At 45.1% G+C, this 12,784-nt stretch overlaps 1 protein-coding gene across 1 annotated transcript in view; it reads left to right on the top strand.

Annotated features, from left to right (window-relative positions):
* Positions 1-3,075: 3,075 nt before the first annotated feature.
* LOC147736943 (scavenger receptor cysteine-rich domain-containing protein DMBT1-like) overlaps positions 3,076-12,784 on the top strand; it is a 533,293-nt gene continuing 523,584 nt past the window's right edge. Inside the window, exon 1 of the mRNA XM_086922344.1 lies at positions 3,076-3,209. The gene's annotated coding sequence lies outside the window, so the exon portion shown is untranslated. The remainder of the gene's footprint in view (positions 3,210-12,784) is intronic.

The following is a 12,784-nucleotide window of genomic DNA, read 5'->3' as shown; positions in this document are numbered from 1 at the left end:
GATGTGCTTAATATGTATATAACATGACCCACATATGATTTAGTTGGTAGGAAAAGTGCTATCCTTCTTCAATTTGTCCTCACTAATGGAGTAGGCCGGGAACTAGACTGACGCCATCTTGCTGTGATCACGTGTTACTCTCCAGCAGCTGTCAGGTCCCAGTTCATTTGAGTTATTAAGAGCAGCTGAAAGTAAACTGTTCTCCTGCTCTTCAGAGCCTCAAGGTCGCATCTGGCTTTGGGTGCGATAAGCACATTCCTGGAGGCGCTGTGCCTACTCTCCTGGGTCCCGAGATGAAAGGGAGTCACCCTTCCTTCCCTCCCCAGTAATAGACAGCTATGCCTTTGTTCCTATCCAAGCTGTGCCATATATGGTCCCTTCCTGGAGCTAGGGTGCCAAGTGGTGTTTTTCCTTTTACGGTGACTTCATGTGTTCATCTGAAAGTGTATATGTTCTCTTGTGACTGTAAGCCAGCAGTCGTCTCTGCGCACCGGATGGGTGAAGACAGAGAGGCTCCCCTATAGAGTATTTTGCTTAATAAATGATTGAAGCCCTTAATGTTATTTATGCCGTACTTCAGAGTCCCTAATCTTACTATTCAGATCCCTGAATATTGTGTCAATTCATGATCTTGCACGCGAACAAGAAAATTATATATTATTGTAATATTTGCTAAAGTCTTCACATATAAAAAGAAATGGACCTCACTGTTCCCACTATAAAAAAAAAACATCACACACCCTAGTCCTACCTGCCCCTTAGAAATGCAGAGACTTTTACTGAACAATGGTGTCTCTTTTACCTTTAAAAGGTGAGCAAGTCACTTTTAGGGGGACAGGCAGTATTCTGGGCTGGCAGTTGTTGAGGTGAAGCAGAGGTTCTGGCTGGCATGCCAATATGTAGGAGACAAATCTATTAAAGTAAGACAGAACAATTTTACACAATAATATGATTATAATCAATCAATCAATTGGGAACAATTAGCCTCTCTCAAACGGAGACCAAAGGCTGAAGTTCAAAGTTCAGGATTACACACAATTGTATATATATATGCAAAAAACCACAAAAACATGGGTTACAAATTCCTCTATGTTGCAAATACCAAGCTGGGCAGATAAGATAGTAAACACTGTACATGCCTATGTTCGGCAGAAACCCCATCTTAGGTGGTTTTCTTTTACTTCTCAGATTAATGGTGAGATAATCATGGAAACATGTTTTTGTTTTTCTGCATAGTGATTGCTTATATCTTGTTTGACTTCAACTGGGCCAACCCAGCCGATCCAACTTTAACATATTCTCAACATGCTTGGTCTAAAGTAGAATCCACCCTTTCAGACAGCCTGTACTCAATTTTCCATGACAAATCAAAAAAACTATTTACACCGTTGGCCTCTGGAAGTGTTTGTTTAGCAGATATGTGGTAACCTTTTTCTGTGACATCTATACTAACTATTGATGTCCTGTCAAGTTTGAGCCTGCAAAGAAATGTAATATATGTATGTGTTGCAGGGCAGCTACATTTTCCATGTAACTTGTATGTGTTTTTCCTAAAACTAATGTGCACGGTGACCTATGTATTTCTGCGGAACCCTCAGTTATCTTTTTCAGCACATCCATCTATTAGCCTTGAACAGTTCACTACGTACATAGGTTTAAAACTATCCCTCTTCTGAAATGTCTGTATTGTTGCTTGGGATTTTGTATTTGTGTGTATGTGTCTACAAAATGTATCCCTATTAATTCCGCAGATCACGTTCAGTGTATTGCCTGAGCCATGGTGTTCTGACTTTGGTGGATAGCCTCTGGCTAGATGTTGCCTTTAGTGTCTAGGCTGTGCTGTATTGATCCTCCTTTGGTCGCGAGGTAGATAGACTACAGCTAAGTTCTCCTCTTTTAGTTTAGATCCTATGATGTCATGTTTTTCCTGGGGTAGACAGCCTTTGATGAGGTGTTTCTCCTTCAGTGTATCATTTTTGCAGTGCTGTTATTCCTTCAGTGAATAGTCTTTGCTGTGCTGGGCCTTCTTTGGTAGACAACCTGTGCTGTGGTGTGGTGTTCCTCTTTTGGTGTATACGCTGTGTTGTGGTATTCCTCATGGGGTTGATAACCTGTGCTGGGGTGATGTTCCTTTAGGACACAGCCTGTACCATGATCTTCTTCCATTGGTAAATAGTTCTTGCCATGTTGTATTTCCTCGGGTGTGTAGTTTGCACTATGGTATTTTGATACATAAAACAGCCTGTGACCTGGTGCTCTTTCTTCAGGAGATATGCAGAATTATGGTGGTGTTCCTTTGATTGAAAGGCTGCCTCATTATTTTTAGCCTTCTGTTGAAAGTCTATGTTGCCATGGTCATCTTTTAGTGGACAGCCTGTGCTGTGGTTTGGTGTTCATCATTTGGTTTATAACCTGTGCTGTGGTGCTCTCCTTTCAATAAACAGTCTGTTGTGTGGAGTTCTTTCTGTGATAGACAGCAGTGCTGTGTTGTGGTGTCCCTCCTTTATTGGATTGTGGCAGGGATTCTGCACATGCACAGACCTATGCGCAGGAAACCAGGACCTCGGTGTCCAGAACCCCAATCTGACTAGCTATAGTGTCTCATTTGTTCTCCGTACTATAGAGAAGCTACCAATGATTAGACATCCTAGAACATGTCAGTCCGACCCTCTCAGGAATCACGGGAAGAAGAACACTCTTTCGTTTAAACACTCATACTTGTCCACAACGTGAGTAAACAGAGACACTAAATAGTTTAAAATGTTTATTTTAACTAACATGCTCTATAATGCAGTGCACAAGCGAATAGTAGCAGCAAAATGCATAACAACAATATAATCAGCATGGTTACAATTCCAGAAAGCACAAAAGCGAACACCATATTATAAATGGTCTGCATGTGCTCACTTTTAGATTCGTGTACATCCAGAGAAAAAACAAGTCATTTTAATTTTCCAAGGGGAGAGGAGGCATTATAAGGTGGGTGGAGAGGGGGTGGAGCGCAGGCGGAGACTATACCAAACAAGACTTAAGTCATCAGTTCCCTCTCTTCAGAGCTACAAGTCCATGGATTGAAAGGTTTTGCTCATCACAATTCTAACCGGATACATTGTGTACTTAAAAGTTGCAGAAAAAGACCTTGCAGAACCGGATTGGCCCAGAAGGCAAATCACACAGCTGGAAACCGGGTGTACCTGTGATTTCAGACAGTAAGTGATGTACATTTTACTCTCATTGGAGACGGCTCTGTTGGATATTGTAAACTCCAGGCAGTTTGTGTATTTCACACTCTGAGCAGGCAGCTATTTTAATGATTGTGTACTCCAGGCAGTTTGTGGTGTATTGTACTCTCTGTGGTGGGGACGAAGAGACAAAGATCCGATGAGAAGTTCAAAACAGTGAGTTTCTTGTTTAGAGTGGACACTGGCAGCTGGTTGTTGGTTTACCCAGAGGTGAAGCTCAAACACTACCAGTGATTCTACTCCCCCATGGTACTGGGGAGAATCAGACCTCCTACTGGGTCAATTTCACAAGATGTTTCTAAAATTTGTTTTTTTCTCATGTAACTACTTAAGTTGGAGGTTACATGAAGGACCTCTCCTACATAATGTTGATGCCCTGGCGCCACTGTTTGTGCTTTACATACAAATGCAATGGTATTTGGTTGCAATCTAAACTATTGATTTTTATTTGTGATGAATGTATGGTTAGGTCAGAGGCTACTGCCAGATTCTAGGCAGACTCAGAGTCAAGGATTATTTGCCTACACAAGTAGTGTACCAAGGCAGAAGAGCAGCAGGGGCACACACCAGGAAAGAACAGCACAAAAGGCACAGGAGCAAGGAAGAGAAGGCAAAGAGACTGGGCTCCAACCAGGGTTGTTCACAGGTAAGACTCAGATCATTCCACAGCAACAGGGAATGTCTACATGCAACATAAGACACAGGGTGTGACAGTAATTGCCTTCTGGAAACCAGAGGCCAACATCTGTACAAGAAATACACTTCTACACAGGTGAGTACAAAATACCTCACTTTCCAGACCCAAGAGGAGAGCACAGAGCAAGCACTAGAAAGTAATCTAAGAGCTGTGGCAAAGGGTCAGGATCATGACATACAAGGGGACAACATAGAACCAATGAGGCAGGACATGCAGCAGCATTCAAGAAATGTGACAAGTAAGAAACTAGAACTAAATGGGAATAAGAGGAATGCTGATTAAAGGAATACAAATAAAAGGAAAAATCTAGGCCACTGGGGAGAACATATAAGAGTTATGATAAACAAAGGAATATGCAAAGGGACTTAATATCAGAAACAGAAGAAATGAACTAAGAACAATTAGAAAGGAAGCAGCCCAGGGGCTGCACCTGACCAGAAAAAAGGCAGATAAAGGATTAATCAAAAGCAAGGTAAAGATGAGAGAAATCTGTCAAAGCAACACAAGATCAAGACACAGGCTCTGGCTAAAGCAACATACTAGACAGGAAAGCATTCAATAAGAGGTCTGGCACACAGAGGTTCAAAATTCAATGTTCAAACAAGGACAACATTCAATGCACAAACAAGGACAACATTCAATGCACAAACAAGGACAACATTCAATGCACAAACAAGGAACAAAATGCAATGCACAAACAAGGACAACATTCAATGCACAAACAAGGAACAACATTCAATGCACAAACAAGGAACAACATTCAATGCACAAACAAGGACAACATTCAATGCACAAACAAGGAACAACATCCAATGCACAAACAAGGAACAACATTCAATGCACAAACAAGGACAACATTCAATGCACAAACAAGGACAACATCCAATGCACAAACAAGGAACAACATTCAATGCACAAACAAGGACAACATTCAATGCACAAGCAAGGAACAACATTCAATGCACAAACAAGGACAACATTCAATGCCCAAACAAGGACAACATTCAATGCACAAACAAGGACAACATTCAATGCACAAACAAGGACAACATTCAATGCACAAACAAGGAACAACATCCAATGCACAAACAAGGAACAACATTCAATGCACAAACAAGGACAACATTCAATGCACAAACAAGGACAACATTCAATGCACAAACAAGGACAACATTCAATGCACAAACAAGGACAACATCCAATGCACAAACAAGGACAACATTCAATGCACAAACAAGGACAACATTCAATGCACAAACAAGGAACAACATCCAATGCACAAACAAGGAACAACATTCAATGCACAAACAAGGACAACATTCAATGCACAAACAAGGAACAACATTCAATGCACAAACAAGGAACAACATTCAATGCACAAACAAGGACAACATTCAATGCACAAACAAGGAACAACATCCAATGCACAAACAAGGAACAACATTCAATGCACAAACAAGGACAACATTCAATGCACAAACAAGGACAACATTCAATGCACAAACAAGGACAACATTCAATGCACAAACAAGGACAACATCCAATGCACAAACAAGGACAACATTCAATGCACAAACAAGGACAACATTCAATGCACAAACAAGGAACAACATCCAATGCACAAACAAGGAACAAAATGCAATGCACAAACAAGGACAACATTCAATGCACAAAGAAGGAACAACATTCAATGCACAAACAAGGAACAACATTCAATGCACAAACAAGGACAACATTCAATGCACAAACAAGGAACAACATCCAATGCACAAACAAGGAACAACATTCAATGCACAAACAAGGACAACATTCAATGCACAAACAAGGACAACATCCAATGCACAAACAAGGAACAACATTCAATGCACAAACAAGGACAACATTCAATGCACAAGCAAGGAACAACATTCAATGCACAAACAAGGACAACATTCAATGCCCAAACAAGGACAACATTCAATGCACAAACAAGGACAACATTCAATGCACAAACAAGGACAACATTCAATGCACAAACAAGGAACAACATCCAATGCACAAACAAGGAACAACATTCAATGCACAAACAAGGACAACATTCAATGCACAAACAAGGACAACATTCAATGCACAAACAAGGACAACATTCAATGCACAAACAAGGACAACATCCAATGCACAAACAAGGACAACATTCAATGCACAAACAAGGACAACATTCAATGCACAAACAAGGAACAACATCCAATGCACAAACAAGGAACAACATTCAATGCACAAACAAGGACAACATTCAATGCACAAACAAGGACAACATCCAATGCACAAACAAGGAACAACATTCAATGCACAAACAAGGACAACATGCAATGCACAAACAAGGAAAACATTCAATGCACAAACAAGGACAACATTCAATGCACAAACAAGGACAACATTCAATGCACAAACAAGGAGCTTCAAAGATTGGCAGCTAATAAGCAGTTCGATACAGCAGCAAGCCCAGGGCAGACTCTCATGACTGGGCTGCACAAGACTAGTCACAGGTGGGTATTATTACTATAGCTCAGAATCTTGGAGGCGGAGGCAAGATTGTAGTCATGAGGAACAATGGGACGACTCCTATTGAAAGCATTGCTCATTAGATGCCGGGTATGACTGTGCATGAGTCTTAGGGGTGCTTTGCAAGCTGCAGGTAAGTTTTGTCATTTTATCCTATGTTATTTGAATTTGCATGGCGCAATAGCTACCCCGAGGGGTTTCCCGGCGCCGGCCAGGTAGGAAAGAAGAAAAAGAGTGAATTACTGATTAAATAGCCATGTCTACTCTCTTCAACGTAAACTTCCAAGAACAGTTTTGTCCTGCATTTAGACAGGAAGAGACTTCCATAGGGAGGGTCCCAGAAAGGAAAAAGACCTGCCGCCCATGCGAGTAAATTTAATTCCGGGTGCACAGAGGACGTGGTGGTTTATACAGTTGGATTAAAGATTGCAAGTGTTGTGGGGCTGTTCCAGATTTAATTTTAAATATAAAGCTCAAGGCTTTAAATTAAACACAATTCTCCACTTTCAGCCAATGAAGATTGTGAAGAGAGTCAGTGGCTGACACAGTCCTTGGGATCCGAACAGCAGCCTGGCAGCTGCGATTTGCACCGACAGCAGCCTTTGTACTATAGTTTTGGTTCAGCCTCAGTAGTGAACATTGCCGTAGTCTAGCCTGGACGTAATCAGGGCACGGACTACAGTTCGTTGAAGAGAGAGGGATATCATCCACAGAATTTACTTTAATCATCTCAGAATGCTAAAGCAAGTAGAGGACACCTTAGTGGTTTGTTGTTCCATCGACAGGTGGCCGTCAATGATGAACCCCAGGTTGTGAACTTGATGTAGCGTCTGAGGTAGGGTACCCCTTCCAGCGGGACAGTGTTGGCATCCCCAAAGATCTTTTCCTAGGATCATAACTTCAGTTTTGTCTCCATTTAGTCTGAATACGTTAGTTTTGCATCTAAGATGTGTGTTTTCCTCAGAGCAGATGAGTCAGATCCTTAGATGAAGCGAGGGAAAAGATGATCTGCGATAGGAACAGTAGTTGGCCCGTGATAACGTCTTTTGGTTATGTGTCTTTGATTGTATGTATCTGGTGTGTAGAGGAATTAGGTTGTTTCAATTAGAATTATGTGTTGTGGAATTGCGTGGAGTGGATTTTTGTTTTGCTGTTGAGTGGCACGGTGCGCAGCGGAATTATGAGGATAGTAACGATGCGTTATTGAGTGTAGGGAAATGATGATGAGGGGGATCGTGTGTTATGGATTTAAATTATGCGGAATGGTATTTTGTGTTGTGGATTTGTATGTAGTGTAGTGTAGTGGTTTGGTGTTGAATTATGTGGTGTGGGTTGGAAATGTGTCAAATCAATAAATGGCAATCAATGGGCGGGGTCCAAACCCCTTGTGCTCAATATCTCTTGTGCGCTGTTTTAGATCAATTAAATGGACTAGAACCTATAATAAATTAATAGGGCAAAACAAGAGTTGAATGTCTTCAAACTGCATGCGTTAAATTTGTTTACTACATTGACCAAACATTTGATGGTCAAACTGTAAACAAATGTAGGTCTAAAACGTATTCACATAAGACTTATGAGGAGCAAGCCAATACTCAATGTTTCACAACAAACTTTTACTAAAGTTTAGATATTTCTTTTACAAACCCATAAGTGGGAGTAACCTACATGACATTTAACATAAAATAATGTGATTAATGTCAACCAGGATTTACGTGCATTAGGTATATCACATGTTTATGTAGTGGACGTAAAATGGAGGGTGCAGAGAACTGCAGAGGGAAGGCACGCTGGGGCATGTCATGCTGCATTCTTCAAAATATAAACAAGGCATGGCATTCTACCTTCATTGCTTTAGAATCAGATTATGGCCGACAGTTCCAAACCCAGAGAGAGAAGGGCTTTAAAAAGCAGAAAATCTATAAAATATTGGTGTCGATCTCGTTTTCAGTGTTCTAATGTACCTCACCTCCCAAAACTAAGCGCTGAGGCATGTAGACAATAGAGCATGGCTAAGGAAGCAAGTGTTGCTATATACGAGCATTGGATGGCATGATTTAACAAGGTGTGGTGCAAGTTTTTATGCATGAAGTGGACCCCTGGGAGCGGAGGGGCATCTGTGGTCGCAGCGGCCAAATTATGGAACAGCCTGCCCATTGACATACGCCAGATCCCTCAACTTCTTCCATTTAGGAAGCGCATCAAGACCTGGCTTTTCCCTTAGACTTCCCCGCCTTTACATACTTTCGGTCTCTTCTTCAGTAGAGTATTCTCCAGCGCCAGGAAGCCTGCAAGGTATCAGCTGCGCTATATAAATAATTAAAATAAATAAATAAGTGAATAAGGGGGAGGTTGCTCCTGCATGCGTGAGAATGCGTGGGAGAAGTGGTGCCCGATCAGGGGGGAATAAGCAATGGTGGAACATGATGGCATTCAGAACAGATGTGGGTCAGAGGGGGCTGTGAAGGATGCAATCTTGGCAGGCAGTGATGAGTCTGCCTTTGGGGGTGGCAGGGCAGTCTGAAGAAAGTCAAGATCATTTAGGGAGAGGTATCTGTAGTCAGGCATCTTGTCCGAGCAGCTGTAGGGACCCACAACAGCCAGTTTGATGGGCTGTTTGGCGTGCCCTAATGTAAAAAAGATAATTTGTGATCCAAAATGTATTTGAAATGGTCACTTAAATTAGATTTGTTTGGCAGAGTCTTTCATTAAAATAATGTAAAAATCTCATTAGTAGCAGTCTGTTGAGACCCTTATCACCCCCACGATCCAGGAAGCTGGCTACACCAATGCCCGTTATTCAGTAGATATAAACCATGACGGTAGCTACCGCTATGAAGGAAGGATGTCAATCGGATCATCCCCAGTCGTATAAATTACGCTGTGCCCCGGATTGCCTGATTCATTCAGCAAACTCTTTGCACACATACGGGCCTGATTATTACATGTCATGGATGGTCTAGGAACCACGTCATGGTTTCTATCCACTGAATAACGGGATTTATCCTAAGTTGGCCTTTGCCACTTTACGGGTATTGGTGTAACCAGGTTTTGGACTCCAATTGAGCATTGCAAGATTGATGAGGGGCACTTCACCTTTCCCCTAGTCCTGAGGAAGATCCACATGGCTGAGGTATTAAAGTCCCTCGGTTTCCGTAAGCCGGATCGAAACATCAACGCTACCCCCTACCGCACCTGGACCAATTTCCCCTTCCCCATTACCCCTGTTTACAGCTTTAAGGAAACTCTCCTTACAACTTTAGAAAATATAATTCAAATGGAAAAGTTGCATGTGGCCAGGTTGCATCTAACTGTTTATTGGATATCAGTCTTGTACAGTCTTGTAAATATATGACTTTTACTTTTCTACACAAGTTGAGCTCTCTAGACTCCTATATATCCACTTGAGCGCCCTTCGTACACGTTCCCTAGAACATTCTCCTACCTTCTTGAACCTCTAATGATTGTTTCTTTCAATGACTAAAAGAATATATTGTAATAATACTTAGTTGTTTTCTGCACATCTGTTTGTTTTAATTATTTTCACGATTTACAGATGTTTGTGAGCTGATTAATGTAAACTCAAATAGGTTGATATTTCTGGAGGCGTGGCCTAACAAGATGGCCGGCTAGACATGTTCTTGCTCAGCTCCTGCCGCAATGGTAAAATAATCCTGCTTTATCCTGGCGTAGTGGTGTCGCCGTGCTCGATCCTGTGGTGGGCCCCCCCCCTAATCCGCGTGGTCCTGGAGCCGAGATAGAGACACTGCCCTCAACTGGAGTACATTGTGCGGCCCCTAATGGACCCGCCAGAACCCGGACCTAGAAAATGGCAGCCTCCGCGATGTGGAGCAGGTGAGGCGCGCCGCAGAGCCTGATGCGGCATCGGAGCTGGGAGATGCTCCTACGGCGGACGAGATGTGGTGCGGGACCCCACGGGGGAGTGCTGGCTGATTGAAGGCGGTGGAGCGAGCCTGGCTGGCTGCCCGCCGAGGAACCTGGGGTAGGGTCCACGAGAGGCCGGTGCTGAGAGGCCTGCTCGCGACCCGGTCGCTGCTGCCGGAGGGCGGAGTGGAGGTCTGTATTTCGAACAGTGCCAGTGGGGACCGGGCGGCCTGGACTCTCTCTGCTCCGCCCCGCTGGAGGACGATGGTGCCCTGCAGCTCCTGCAGATGGTGGACGTGAGGAGTGGTGGTGAGCCTGGGCGGGCCTCCGTTTGAGATCCTGGTGATGGGGTGCGGCCCGATTTCATCCCCGCGGTGGCTGCCTGGAAGCGGCGCAGGGGCCCGTGACCTAATCGTCTGCAGATAAGAGACCTGCCTGACTGCCTGATAATTCCTCCTTCAGAGAACTGATGTGCCTGGGCAGTCCCCGAGCTCATAGCGGGGTGGAATGGTGGTGCATCGCCGCGTGGTGGCCCGATGGGCAAGATCCTGAGGCCTACCATCGTTCTGGCAGTATCGGCCTGACGGCGACTTGTGGACCTACCCGGTGTACCGTGCTCAGGCGGACTGACTGAGGGGCTGCTGGTGTGTGGTGGTGCAGCGGGGCCTGAAGAGATCCAGAGTTGGCACGTCCGTCAGCCTGGGCTCCACTGGAGAAATTGAGACATCATCACAGAGGCCGTAGCGGGGCTCACAGGGTGGTCCCGGCCGTGTTTTGGATTGGATGACAGTTGACCTGGTCGCGAAGGATGCCTAGGAGACCCGTGGGGTGGACCTTACACCCGGAACCCCCCCACCAACCGACAGCGCAATCCCCTGAAAAAGTACCCTGGGACAAATGCGTTGGATATGGGGAAAGACCGGCCCACAAGAGGAGCCCAGTCAAATAAGATCATGCAATACAGTGTCCCAGGCCTGACGGCGGCGGAGCGCCTCGGAACTGATCGGGAGTTAGGGAACCACCAGGATGCTGCAGCCCGGGAAAAAGCCGATATCTTGGAGGCGATCCAGGACTCTAGGGTTGCGCTAGAAACCAAAATCGACTGGATGGCAATGGACATCAATCATTTGCGCCTGGACCTCTGGAAGGTGGCGGAAAGGGTTACCACCACAGAGGGGGACCTGGAGACAGTGAACTCCAAGGTTCACCAGTTGAAAGACACAGTGGCGGCTCTCCAGGAGCACACGGCCTGGCTGGAGGATAGGACAGAAGATGCAGAAGGGCGGTCCAGGAGGAATAAACTTCGCGTCCTGGGATTTTCAGAACGGGCGGAGGGGCCAGCGGCGGACCTCTTCCTCGAGTACTTGATTGGCAAGGTCTTCCCTAATCGGGACTCTTGGGCCACCACACCGAAACCGGGATCCCCACCTAGGGCCATAATAGCCCAGCTATTAAATTTCAGGGACCAGGACACGATCCTTCAGCACATCCGCAACACTGGCCCCCCCAAATTCAACATGACATTCATTTCTTCCCAGACTATACGAGGAAGGTACAAGATCTCCAAAATGATTTCCTAAGGGTTAGCGAAGGATGCAAAGCCAGAATATTAAATATAGCTTGCTATTCCCTGCCAGACTCTGAGTGCAGCATGGCGACAAGACGCACTTCTTTGTTAACCCATCGGACGCGGATGAGTGGATGGACTCGCTGGGTCCGGCAGACCACGACCTAAGTCAGGGCTGGCAGGAGCAGAGACATCAAAGTGGGCGGCGGCAGACCCGGCGAGCTGAAGAGAGAGTTCAGCACCCGGGAAGACATGAACCAGAGGAGTCGGGGATATCACGGTGGGACCGGATGGCACCCTTCGGGCAGAACCAGAGGTGATCCCGACCCAGAACCAGTTCTCCCCATTATGTTTGGTACAGGAAACACAGTCGGAGTCGGGAGGGGCCCCCAGCCCGGCTGTGGAGATCTCAAGACACAAATGACTGGTGGTCCCGGTGGTAAGAGTCAGAAAAGTGTGGTCATGGGCACTGTTAGTGTCTCTATTTTTTTACCCTCGGGGGAACTGTTCAGGCCCGCAAGACTTGCACAAGACTTGCACAAGGGGCCATTTGCCCAGAGACTCGGGGGATGGAAGGGGGGGCATGAAACTTGCTTTCTAACAGTGGTTACACTATTGCGCCAAATATTGACTCAAATGGACGGTTGTAGAGTGCTGAGGCGCAGGGCTAGACCTATGGTAGGGCGGGGCTGCGCGGTGCGAGTCAGTCAGCTGCACAGCAATCGGGGGGGGGAGTGGGATTTCTCAGGACTTCAGAATGTGAAATGTTTGTGTTTTGATACTCATTGATTACAAATTTAGGGGGGTGTAGAAGGTGGGTGGAGCTTTGGGGCGGGGCTCTGAGTCATCTGG

Source organism: Lissotriton vulgaris, chromosome 1_1 (assembly GCF_964263255.1).
Source record: "Lissotriton vulgaris chromosome 1_1, aLisVul1.2, whole genome shotgun sequence".
Taxonomy (NCBI): Eukaryota; Metazoa; Chordata; class Amphibia; order Caudata; family Salamandridae; genus Lissotriton; species Lissotriton vulgaris.
This window is presented reverse-complemented; position numbering and strand designations above follow the sequence as displayed.